The sequence below is a fragment of the Pelodiscus sinensis genome, chromosome 9, assembly GCF_052426305.1.
Source record: "Pelodiscus sinensis isolate ZL-2025 chromosome 9, ASM5242630v1, whole genome shotgun sequence".
Lineage (NCBI taxonomy): Eukaryota > Metazoa > Chordata > Testudines > Trionychidae > Pelodiscus > Pelodiscus sinensis.
The window spans coordinates 65,320,352-65,333,313 of NC_143060.1; the positions used below are offsets into that span (position 1 = coordinate 65,320,352).

The 12,962-nt window shown below is 52.6% G+C and overlaps 1 protein-coding gene across 3 annotated transcripts in view; it reads left to right on the plus strand.

The window, feature by feature from the left end:
- The window catches only part of PBX1 (PBX homeobox 1), a 203,611-nt gene that overhangs the window by 149,660 nt on the left and 40,989 nt on the right, over window positions 1-12,962 (plus strand). The gene's annotated exons all lie outside the window — the stretch shown is intronic.

Genomic DNA, 12,962 nt, shown 5'->3' on the forward strand with positions numbered 1-12,962 from the left:
GGCCTGCTCCGAGGCAGAGCATCACGTACAGCCCAGGTATACGCCTTCTGTGCCCAGCCAGAGCGCGCTGCTTCCCCGTTCCTGCTGCTTTTTACCTGCAGATTCTTGCTCCCATGGGGCAGGTTACAGATTGGAGGGAGCATGTCTCTGGGATGTGCCATGATGGGAGATCGAGTTCTGTCGTTGGGTGGGGGGGGCAGCATGAATCGCTCCTCCCCCATCCCTGCTGTAACAGGGAGAGGTGGCAAGCGATTCCCGCAGCTTCGTCAAAGGCTTTGAACCAAGCTGACCAATAACGGCTGGTTGAACTCTGGTTCGCTGGTGCTCTGCCGAGGACACGCCGGGGGTGAGCAGAGAGTTGGGTCTGCAGAGGGGGTGGCCTTTCCTCCCCCCTTCTCCCAACTTTAATTGCATTAAGGGGGGTCTGAATTGAACTTCGTTGCATGATTGTAATTCGCCGCTCCTGGGCCGTGCCCCCGCTGCGCACGGTGCTGTACAAACCCAATCCAAAGGCCAGGAACGGGCAGTTGAAGTGTAAGACAGGAGAGTGGCTGAACACAGAAAAGGGGATCCAAGAAAGCAATGAGATGGTGCCGATTGGCAAGATGGGCAGCGGTGGCTGCAAACCAGCTGCAGGCCTACTCCGTGTCCATGTAAGCAACCGAGGTGCGCCCCAGAGGGCTGTTTGTATCTCCCAGATGGGCCGGTGACCGGGAAGGAGGAAAGGGACGGGAATCTCCCCAGCATGGGGCGGTCCTGGCTCTAGCAGATTTTGAGAAGCTGGGAGCTAGCAGAGTCAACCAGTCCGGGGAGAGGGGGGTAGGGGATGTCTGATGCCCCCCGGGGAGGTAGGAACAGAAAGAGAAGGGGTAAGGGTGCCTTCATGAAAGGTCTTTCCCGCCCCCATAAGAATGTGGTTAAATAGTTATTTTCATCCAGCGGAGGAACTTGATAAGATAATCCGATCCTGACCGCTTTGACCCCCCGATCCCCGGGAGTTTGGCCCCGGGGGTCAAAGGTCAGCGGCACAGTAACACCGTGGAGTCATTGCGTTTCCAAGGTTTTGTTGTTGGTTTGATTAAACCGCGGGGCTTCGTTATCAGCCTGGCGGAGTTCAAGCCATGTCTGTCAGGCGCATAGGAGAGCCAAAAGTCTGTGTGAGCGTGGCGGCGCGGAGGGGGAAGGTTGGGGAATAGGCCACCTGATTAATTGATAATTATCTCATTTTTAAAGCCACAAATGGCTGGAAACCGCTATTCCCTCTCCTGCCAGCTGATCTGCCGCTCCGTGTGCGCCGTGGCTTTTCGTCGGCCTGCCAAGTTGAGTTCATCATTTAGCAAGGCAGCCGGCGTGTTGGTGTAGCGCAACATCCAGCGTATTGCACGTGGAGGCCGCTGCCACGTGACACAGACCTGTGCGCACCGGATCTGGGATATGCTGCGAATCCATCTCTCTCAGCGGTTTTCGGCTGCTCCCGGCATGCCCGCGCTTCGGCCAGCAGCTGTCCTGGTAAACTGACGTGCCAGAGAAATATTTCTGAATGCCCCCCATAATGAAGCCCCGATGCCACAGTGTTTAAATCTGACAGTAGTCCTCCCGAAAACAGTGGGATGTAAACACAGGCCCCCCCCTCCCCCCCCCCACCCCGGTTCTGTCCTTGGCTGATTTCGGTTCCCATCTGTGTGTTCAGGCCTTCCCGTCCCCGTATGATTGCCATTCCCACGTTTTTATGGAATCGGTTATTTTCAGTCCCTTTCAGAGGGTTTTCTCAGATGTGCTCGTTGCTGTTGTTCTCGCCTCCTGAGTCGCGCGCATGCCGTCAGATGCTTGTCGCTAAGGATACCCCCCAAAATGCCCAAATTCCGTATTTTCAGCTTTGTAAAAGAGTCTTGGCTTTCTGTAACTCACGTGACGCCTGCAACGTACAGCAGAGGGTGGGGCTTGAAAAAAGGGGTTGTTGGAATGACCACGGTAACTTGCTGGTGGATACACATGAGGGAGTTGCAGATTGTATCCATCCCAAACCTATGATGATGTCCATTAGGATGCACCAGTGCCTTATTTTACACTGTTAGGTTCCTCCATGGTTGGACTGGAAACCTTAGGAAGTCAATGGACTGAGTCTGGTTGACTTCAGGGTGGGTCAAAGCAGGCTCATAGCACATCCACCATCATCTGTGGCTGGGTATGTCTCGGCATAGAGAAAATCAGAGTTTATATGTGCGTGTTTTGCGTACGGACATTGTTGGGTTAGATCCTCATCCGACGTCATTCTGGGATCAGTGGAGCTGTGCCCGTGGGCACCCGTTGACAATCTGGTCTTGTGGCTTTAACAAAAGCAAAAGGTCGACTCTCCAATAGGCACCGAGCGTCGCTTTGTTTCTGTCTCTCACTGGTGATTAAATGTGACTCGTATGGGCTCCATCTTATAACTTCCTGAGCCCTCTTAGGTCTTTCCTACACTAACCCCCCCAACATCGATCTAATCCATGTGACTTCAGCTAATGACTTACCACAACATCTTCCATGCTCAAAGGTCGGCGGGAGCTGCTCTCCCATCTACTTTGGCTCCTCCTCTCATCCAGGCGGAGTACGGGAGTCGACAGGAGAGCACTCGGAGATTGATTTATCACATCTCAACAGACATGATCAATCGATGGCTGTGGATCGATTGATCCACCACCTAGTGGAGACAAGCCCTTTGCTCTCATTGATGTGAGCCGCTCACATGATGTGGCCTTGCGGATTGACCCCAAGGTGGGAAAAGTAAGTGGCATTTCCTCCTCCGTGTGCATCAGCAGCAGAAAACCTGTCTCAGCTGTGATGTGTAGGGCGAGTCAAAAGCACCTTATCTTTACCTGTAATAGATCGCCTTTGGGTCATGGTTACAGATGACAATTCACTAGTGAGGATGAACAGGGCTCAGCTATGAGTCCAGGCAGTGGTACGTGGAAAATTCACCTCTTTTACTTTAGTCTGTGGAAATTTGATGTGGAAACTGCCCCTTAGTTTCACAATGGTCTTCCCTTTCTGGAAAAAAAAAACAAAAAAAATCTTCAATTGTTCACCTTTCATATCAGGACAGATGGTTCCTTCCTTCTGGAAAGTCTGAGCAAAATCTGTTCGCCCGTTTTTACGTTTAGGACAGGAGGTGGGGGAAATACCCATTTCCTGTTTGAAATGGATTTTTAAAAGGAGCCTTTTGCTGATGTCTGCCCCTCTCTGCCTGGAATGTATTGGGTGTGTCTGGAGAAACGATTAGATCAGTGGTCCCCAACGCAGTGCCCGTGGGCGCCATGGCGCCTTCTGGGGCATTTATGTGTGCCCGCAGAGTGATCTGGGCCACCCCCCACTCCCCGTGGCGCATGGGTGGCCCCTGCCCCGGGCACATAGCGCATGGGCGGCCCTGCCCCCGGATGCTCGGGGCGTGAGTGGCCCCGCCCCGGGCACCTGGCAGCCCCAAAAGGTTGGGGACCACTGGATTAGATTTTCAAAGGAGTATGAGAGCTAGCTACCCAAATCCCTGTTTAGATGTGATAAATCAATCTCCGAGTGCTCTCCCATCAATGCTGGTACTCCACTGGGACGAGAAGAGTAGCCGGTGCCAATGGGAGAGCAGCCCCCACTACCGACCTTACAGTATACAAGATGCGCAGTAGGTACATCGACTCAGCATATCTGATGTTATATAGGTTAGATCGATGGTCGGGGTTAGTGTAGACAAGGCCTGTGCTTGAGCGGGGAAGGGGGAAAGGAGCTTAAATAACTTAGTCTCCGGAAGCGTGTTTGCGGTTGGGATGTGGTATGGCGGAGGGGTGTTGGTTGGTTTAATTCAGTGAAGCCGGGCTGTGAGGTAGGACCCATCCAAACTAGGAGGTGAAACTCGCTCTTCTAAATGGCTTTGTCCAACCGAAAGGTAATAAACAAAGGGCAATCAGTCGGGAAGGGTTTCACACCGTCCCATTTGTAACGGTCTAAAGTGTTCCAATTAACGCAAGGCAGGAGGGAATCTGCCTCTGTAAGATTCAGTATGGCCAACGTCAATCACAGGATTCATACCTAGGAATCCACGAGACCGGCGTAAAAATAATGCCATTTAGCGCAAAAAAAGAAAACAAATGAATTTGGGGTTTTTTACTGGCAGCCTTGTTTCTGCATCACATTTGTGCATTTTTATGGGCACCCGTGAGGGCTGCGAACGTGTGTTGTTGTTTTTTTTTTAAAGTGAAATGAGCGAGGCTCCTGCGATCACATGACTCCAGGAGCTGGTACTTTAAGAGCACCCTCCAATATTGCGAGGCTCGTGACAAAAATATGCGAGGGATCGTTTTTAGCCCGACAGTGCTAACGTCTGGCTGTAGAGCACTGTGGGGGGAATTTGTGTGCTGGCATTCACACTGGGGTGCGACCGTGTGGGCCTATGTGTCAGGAAAAGTGGCTGGAGAATGGTACAAGGCAGTGCCCCGATTCCATTAGGAAAGCCATTCCGGGGGGTGGATCTTGGCCCCATAGCTGCAGCAGAAGGACTCTCCGCGTCTCTCAAGCCCTTGGGTTTTTCCAGCCCATCTTAAGCAGAGTGGAGACAGGGAAGAAAGCCCTTCTGAAAATCACAGCCTAATCACTCCCATCTGCTCCCGTGCTGTTTCCCAGCGCCGCCTGCCAGCACGCTCGCCGCCGATGCTAAGTGGCACATTATTTTCCATAACTTGCAATCATTTGCTGGAAATCTCCTCCTTGAAAAGATGCCCCTGGAAAGGCAAGTCGAAGGAGCCCTCGGGCAGCCCGCCCCGCTGAGGCTGGCAGTGGAATGCTGGGTCCATGTTCTTCGAAGGACGACCTTGCTGCGTTTCACGGTGGGGCTGATCGAGACTCCAACCTCTGGGACTCCTTTTTTGCCCAAACCCTCTGAGATTAGAGCCAAAAAGGAGCTACCCTAGGTCAGTTTCCAACCCCTGTCAACCCCAGTAGTTCCCTACCGTCCCTTCGGCAGTGGCTCCGTCACATCCCTTGAGACCACTCTGGAACGCCAACAGGCGGAACCGAACCTGGGACCACTAGAGCCTCTACTGCATGAGCCAGCTGGCTCGGAGCTAAGACTGTGGAGCCGACTCATTATTCTCCCTGTAAGTTGTCTCAGTGTCGCTACGTGGGAGAATGCACCACTCCCCGAAGGTGTGTGGGTTACAATTACACAGGCTAATAAGCAACCTTCTTCCGGAGGTTCAACCTCACTTTTCCCTTAGCCCAGTTTCAAGCTCTTCATCCTTCCAATTTACAGCCACAAGGCTCCTAAAACCCGTTGCCAACAACGTGTAGGAATTGCGTTCGGTGAAATGCAGCTGCCTCTGGAGGGCCACGGGGGAGCTCTTTTCACCGCCCTGCGCAACAGCAGCACGTAGGAAGCACAGAAGGGTATTTTATCGGAACGACAAGGTTCATTATCCTACTGTGATTGGAATCTGGCCAGGACGTGAGAGCAAACCAAGGCTGCTCCTCTTCCAAACAGCACCCCGCTGCCTCTGGGCAGCCAGCGTGGTTAGGGAAATCCATTTCTGGAAAGAGGGCAAGAACTTCGAGCCTCCTTGTCTCCCTCATTCTTCATCCCGTCTCTGCAAAGCATGCTCCTGAATCCCAGGTCTCCAGCCTGCCAGCCGCTGCCCCGGCTCTCTGCCTAGGTTTAACTGGACCCAGGAGTCTTCTCCCCCACGTTCACCTCTGGCTTGAAGTGCTTAGAAGCGATGTATGAGGAGCAAAGAGCTGTCAGACGGGGAAGCGGAAGGGGGCTCCCTAGAAGGTGTTAAGAGCCAGCACTCAAGAGCTGGATGGGTTCACCCCATGACTCTTCCCAAGGAGGCTCCCCAAGGAATTCGTCTGCCAAGGGGCGTACTGCTGCGATCTGTGGATTGGGAGGAGGGGAGTGAGGGGATGAGAACTCCACAGAGACGCTCTTGTAAGTTTCACGAATGCTCCTTGTGCTTTCTCACACGCCACGTGCTCCTAAGAAGACGACGCCTCTCTTGTTTGACCGGCGCCCTTGCTGGGGTTTTGTCCGCGGCTCTCGACACCGGAGAGGCGGAGATTCCTGCAGCCGCCTGGTTGGAGAGAACTGGCTCGTGAGGCCTCTTGGAGCTTCTGGGGCTCCCACGCCTCTGTCCCAGGTCCCCGCAGAGCCGGTCAATGCAAGAACCCCGGGCTGAGGTCAGGCTCCGGCGTGGCGCATCGTTCCACATCCGTGTTGGGTGAGGCGATGACCCCATTGCGCGCGTGTGGGGCCGTGGGCCTGCTGATCCTGCGTGGGAGGCTGAAGGTCCACATCTAGGACCCAGATGTCCTTACCACCGCGGGCTCAAGATAAGGGGAGGAGCCGCTTCCTGAGCCCGTGGAACGCCCAAGCCGAAAATCCAAGCATGGCCTGCTGAGCTAGACTGTCCCGGTGCAGCATCCGCACCCACATCTCCAGAATTGGCGGCTGCCCTGCGTGAGCGTCCCGCTTGCCAGCAGGCCTGGGGGGCTGGTGTGCCCCCAACTGGGACCTGACCAGACACGATGCCCACTGGGGCCAAGGGATGTGGCCGGATCGCGCTACAGTCCCTGGAGATCCCTGGCTGAGGGTATGTCACTAATACTCTCTGCTTCCCCAGCACCTCCGGCAGAGACCCTCGGGCTGCCTTAGGAGTAGCCGCCACTGACTCCTCTCAGCCTCCTGGCCGCGAGCATTTATCCCCATTTTGGAGCTGGGGAAAGAGGGACAGAGGGGAAGGGCCTTGCCCACAGGGAATCAGTGGCTGGGCCACTTCTGTTGAACGTCCAGCTCCCCGCTCTAGCCGTTAAACCTCACTGCCTTCCAGACAAGTCCCAAGCGGAGGGTGCCGAAAAGTCCCCTTAGAAGCCGGTCGGCACTTGCCAAGGGGGCAAGGAGACGCCTCTGCCGCAGCCTGGCAGTTGTGGAGCCGGAGGTTCAGACCCAGGGCTAGGACAGGCCTTGAAGGTCCAAGGGAAACTTCCAGAATATCAGACCAGGGAGAGGGGGAAGGCTGCGGCCTACACAGAGGCGCAGTGCACAGAGCGCCCCCCTCAGGCGCCATGCCCCAGGGGCGCGGCTCGAAGGCTCAGAGCGACAGGAACGGGAGAGAAGTCTGAGGGAGCAGCCATGTTAGTCGGTAGCTGCCCCGGGGAGTCCTGTGGCTCCTTAGAACCCAACAGGTTTATGAGGGCATCGTGAGAGTCGTCTTGCCTCCCGTGCGTGGCTCTGGCATGCCACGAGCAGGCCTCACGGGCTCTTTATTCCACTTCTGGAATGGCTGGGACATAGGGCTAGAATTACCCCAGCTTGTGACCCAGCGCCTTGCAGGATGGAGACCCGCCCGGGCCTCTGAGGGCTTTTTCTCTCCATCCTGCCGAAGTCAGAGGAGACGCTGCCGGCCTGGAGGAGGGTCGTTGCCGGCTGGCTCTGGAGGTGGGACCCGTGAATGAAGGATGAGGATGGTCCTGGGGCGAGCTTTGCCTCAGGCCTGCACGTTGGTCACCCTCAGGACTGGGCATTGCTTGGATACCCCCAGTGGGCGGGGACCTGGTCCGAATCTGGCCAGTCCATCCACTGGCCGGCCACTGAGACCACTGGGGAATGGCCCCTCTGGGATTGCCCCTAGCCTGGGAGCTCAGGAATTAGCTGCAGAGGCATCGGGCAGCAGCCCACAGAGGGATGAGGGGTGTGTGGTTTTTGTTGTGTGGGGTTGTTTATTTGGACAAGAGCCGGTTCCGTGTGAGAGAGGAGCAGCCTCTAGTGGCTGTCAGCAGAGAGAGCAGTTTTGTCAAGCTGCCAGTCGAGCAGCCATGGACAAAATATTCTTTTTTCCCCTAGTTCTTTGCATGTAATTTTTTTTTCTGTCACGAAGAGCAAGATATTAAGTTTTCTGGGCTATTGGGTCTCCACCTTCGGCCGTGGGAAGGATGCATCTGAGGACAGGGAAATTAGGGAATGTCCACATCTGGTTTTTCTTCTAAGAGAGCGGGAGAAAATACCGCTGTGCGAAATCGGGTTTATTTCCGCTTCCTTTTTCCCTCTCTCCTGGGAGACCTGACCGCCCAGGAGCATGGACGCTTTCCTCGTCTAGACAAAAAAGGGGCCCGGTTGGTACCAGCTGCAAGATGGTGGCCTCTAATGTGGTCCTTCCTCCATCGAAATCCATGGCAAACACCCACTGGAAAAAATAACCCCGCTGGCGGAAAAGATGCAGGAGCCGATAGCTTCTTGGGTCAAAGGAATTCGTAACTGTCCAAACGTTCATTGAAGAGTCTGGGCTAAATCCTCCGCCACTTCTCAATTGTTTTCTGAGGATCACTCTCTCCCCACCTCCTGGGTATGGAAATCCACAGACTCCAGTGCCCCAGCTGGGGGTCTCTCTCTGGGTCCCTTGCCCCTTTAAATCCATTTCCAACTGAGCAGGAGATGAGCCGGGTAGGGAGCCAATCCGGGTAGGGGGCCAATCCACACAGCACAGCCTAGATCATATGTGATCGTTGCTGGATTAGAGAACAGCGCTGCAGCTTGAAATTGACGTGTGAGTGTTAACATCTCGGGTGTCCAGGCGGAAGGTTCATTTGAGTCTTGTAGGGAGCCGGGAAGATAAAGAAGGAGCTTTTAAATAATCATTTTGTCTCCTACTCACCAGAGCGCAGACGTCTAGCGATAACTAGGTGGCCTCAGCTCTGCCTAGACACGTTGGCCTTTTCATTTATTTATTTAGTGGTGTTACTCTACTTGGCTCGCCAAACAGGCCCCGTTGCTGCAAATCTCTGCACCTTCTCCCCCAGCTGATTTTTGGATTCCAACTCATTAAACATATGTCATTATTATGTAATAGTCAGATCATGTGTACCACTGCAAATATGCAGAGGTGGCTATAACAGAGCACAATGTCCGTGTTTCACGGTCTGCAGTAATAATACTAAGAACTCTTTGCTTTTACCTCTTTGGGTTTCAGCTTGTCTTTTGAGCTTTGTTGGGAAGAACAGGAGATTATTCGCCACCGTTGGCATGATCTTCATTTCTATCCCATCTCCTCTCTCTTATTCCTCCTCCTTAAGTCCAATCACTTGCCTTTTCTCTTGCTTAGGGTTAGGGAATCACCAACCCCAAATCAACCCACGTTTCATTGACAATACTTCACATCATCTGCCGCAACTTCCTTTCCCACCGTGTCTCCACCTCTGGAGATGTTTTGGTTTTCTCTCTTTTGTCATATGGCTTGTTTTGTGCATGCTAGTTATCGAATCTTTTTTTTGTAATTTTAGCAAGGCGTTTTTGCGGTAATATGTGTGTACGAGATTTGGGGCCTGGCCCAAATTTCTGGCTCTCAACTCTTCTGACTTCTTGTCTTTATTTTTTAAACTGGGATCCAGATGTAAATTTGGCATCTTCAACCCATCTCTAGCATGTAAATTAGTATGGCTAATTGGCAACTGTTTATCATTTTTTATTTTATTTTACTAACAAATTTACTTGCACGTCAGCCCTTTTAACAGACAAAATTTCAAATACAAGAAGGCTGAAAACAACTTAAAAAAGGACTGGTGTCTAGAAAATTATGATTTCAAAGGCATTTTTTGGGAGGAGGGGGCTGAATCTCCTATTATTCATATTCATTCCCAGCTGACGCTTTTACTTAAAATTGGCTCCTATTAATAGTCATTGTCTGTTTCAGAAACTTATTCTAGACGAAGGAAAAAACGTGTTCCTTGTTATTTTCACTGCCCTATTGCGACTTCTTATTGACAGCCAATTTTAGATTTTTTTTTTTAAACGGACAGTAAAACCATTTGCGGGTGATTGGCAGTGCAGATTACAGGCTTAGGAATAATGGGTGAGATTAATTTGAGACATAAGCAAGCATAACGCTGTTAAAATCAATGGATCCTCATAAAGCGAGGCCACGCGATATGTATGTGTTGGCCCACGGGATTTTTGTGGAAATTCGGTGGACTGGATCCCCTTTTTTTAGCATCTAAAATTGCCGGTTTTCCCATTCTCCCCCTTTCCCCAAATATAGCTGCTTCCACTGGAGTTTTCAGGCTGCGTCGTACGTATTTCCCTGGCATTGCTCGGGTCCTTAATTTGAATAAGTTAATAAGTTTTGGTTTTCTTCATATGAATCATTGCTCTGGGGGATGAGGGGTTCAGTATTCAGACTGCCCTGGAGAGAGAGGCCAACCCCAGCCACACAGACACACAAACTCTGGGAAATACATAGTAGATTGCTGTCCTTTTCTCCACCCCTGCTGGCCCAATGGGGTTATAGCTGTCCCGGTCCCCACTTCTGGCCCTTTGCTGCCCCCCTGTGGTCATTCTGCAGTATAACTGTCCCTCCTACCTTTCCGTTTTATGAGAAACAATCATATTTCAGGCACATCCCATTGTTCTGGGAAAAAGCAAGGTGGGGGTTTGGTTAAGCTAGGATAAGAGGAAGATGCCTACCAAATTTGATGGTCCTAGCTCTTACCGCTTAGGAGGAGCGGACTCACACACAGACGGACGGACACATACACATTTCTAAAATATATAGCAAGAAGATTTTGCTACCCAACTGCCCACTCTTGAATGCATCTCTCTCATTCTGACTCTGACTCTGACTCTCTCTCTCTCACACACACACACACACACACACACACACACACACACACACACACACACACACACACGTTTTGCAAACACAATCTGGGGATCCACATTTGCCAAGGGAGCCCAGAGCATTGGAGTATCGGAGGCGGCGGGACGGAGGGGGTTGCTTTAATTTTTGTTTTTAATTTCAAAAAGCGAGAGAGTGAGTTCAGGAAAACTCTCCAAGCAAGAGCGCGACTTTGTATTTGTTTAGCCCATGAATTGAAGCTGCGAGAGTATTAGAAAATTCTCTCGTTGGCAAACAATTTGCGAGACTGTGAGTACTGCCGCTGTCTTTGCTGTGTACAGTTCAGCAAAGTCTGGAGAATGAAAAAAAGCCATTTCCAAATAACAAAACTTCTCTTATTAATACATTTAATTTGCCTGTTGTCTTCTATCAGAGGCGCTCCAAGTACTTGGTGCATATTAATTATGGCTTGTAAGGCTGCCTTTGAAAGGCAGGGAAACTGAGGCATGAGTAGTGTAAGGCCTTAATCCTGCAGAGAGCTTTGCACAAGGGTCTGCTTGTTCCAGGATGAAGGCTGAGGGCTTGATCCTGGTCACCTTGAGCTCAAAGGAGGTTTTCCCGTAGAGTTTGATGGAGTAGGAACAGTCGGGAAATGACTCCTGCCGGACCGTGTGGGGAATGTGTGCTAGAGCTAAGAACAGGAGCCAAGCTTTACACTGGCAGCCTTAGTCACCGATCCGCCTTCTCTTTGCGATGCATTTCAGCAAATCGTGGTGCAATCACATGCCTGTGACCTTTGTATCAGTCATAAAAAAAAAAGAGAGAGAGAGAAATGGGCATCTGCTTTGATTCTCTGCCCACGCAGCCAATCTTGTGCGTGCAACATCCGGTGTAGGCAGGTAACACCGGCTTGTGTTCATTGGGGTTTGCACCGTTGCCATTAGTGCTTCTAGTTAACCCTCTGGGCAGATCTGAGAACGAGGTTTTGCTGCTTTGTTGGTTTTTTTTCTTTCAAGAACAAAGAGCAGGCCGATCCTTCGGTCAGATTCTGGAGTCGGATACGATTCCAGAACCACGACAACGTGTTGAAATGAACCCTGGGGAAAAGCCCTGTGAAACTATAACCGAGTACTTGCTTGTGCGGGGAGCATCTAGCTGCCCCCTATAGCCATCTAGGGGGGTTTTGAGCTCACGATTACACATCTCCTGCTTTCCACCCTCAGGGGTTTTTCCCGAAGGGAAGAAAGAGACACGCACGTCGCCAAGAGTTCATATTCGCCGCATGATTATTTCCACGGTGAACGAGCTAATATTTGCGCAGCTGTTTGGAAATACAGAGCCGCGTTATTAATTAATCTCCTGATTTCCAGTTCTCTGTTTGCTTTGCAATATATAATGCCCTTTCAAAGACGAACACGGCGCCTCCTCTGCTTCCCCTTGTAACCGAGGAGCGTGTGTAAACAGTTTGCTGGTCGTGTGGAGCACGAATACCTGACTGTCCCCTGGCATTGGCCTCCCGTCTACCACAGCTCTCTGTGGGGCAGGGAGGGGCGGCTCTCTTCCCCTGTCTCTGTCCAGCGCGTGCGAGCCTTGGAAAGGCTGGGCACTGTGGGGGCCCTGGTATTTCCGCCACCAGTGGGACCTGAGGGCAGGGCTCCTGTCCCCCACACGTTGATCCGGTCCTTAGTGCTGAGGTCACTTGGCCGCTCCGAGCAGGGCTGGGGAAAGGGGCTGGGTGGGCAGTCCTGGTGGCAAGAGCCATCTCTTTCCCCACCCGGGGGCAGTAGCACCAGTGGGGGTTGCCACCCGCCCGGTTTTTGCCTGGTTTTTGGCTTCTCTGTGGGTGCCCCGTCGGGTTGATTGCCAGGGGCCCGGTTTTCAGGGCCTTGGCAACCCCGAAATGGCACCCAAACCCAAAGCCAGTTAGGGCAGGGTAGGGCGAGGCACTGGGTCATTAAACCGGCATCAGCTCCGCCCAGCCGAAGCCCCTGCCAGGCTCTTTGAGACGACCCGGCAAGCAACAGGGGAAAGGAGTGGAGGAGTAAGCGGTAGGGGTGTGGTGTGGGTGGATGAGGCAGAGAAGGGGCGGGGCCTGATGGAAGGGGCGGGGCTTGACACAGTGGCGGTCTAGAGAGGGTCTAGTTGCCATCAGTTAGAAAGGTGCTCACTCTACTGCCTGCGTCTCCCAGCGGGCCCCACTCAACTCTGGAGGGACCGGCAGGGAGGGCGAGAGCCGAGTCCACGGCCCATCCTCTCTGAGCCTGTCCGTCGAGTCTGTTATGTGGGGGCCAACCAGTGACCGCTGCACTGTGGGCTCCGCCCCCCGGGACCTGATCC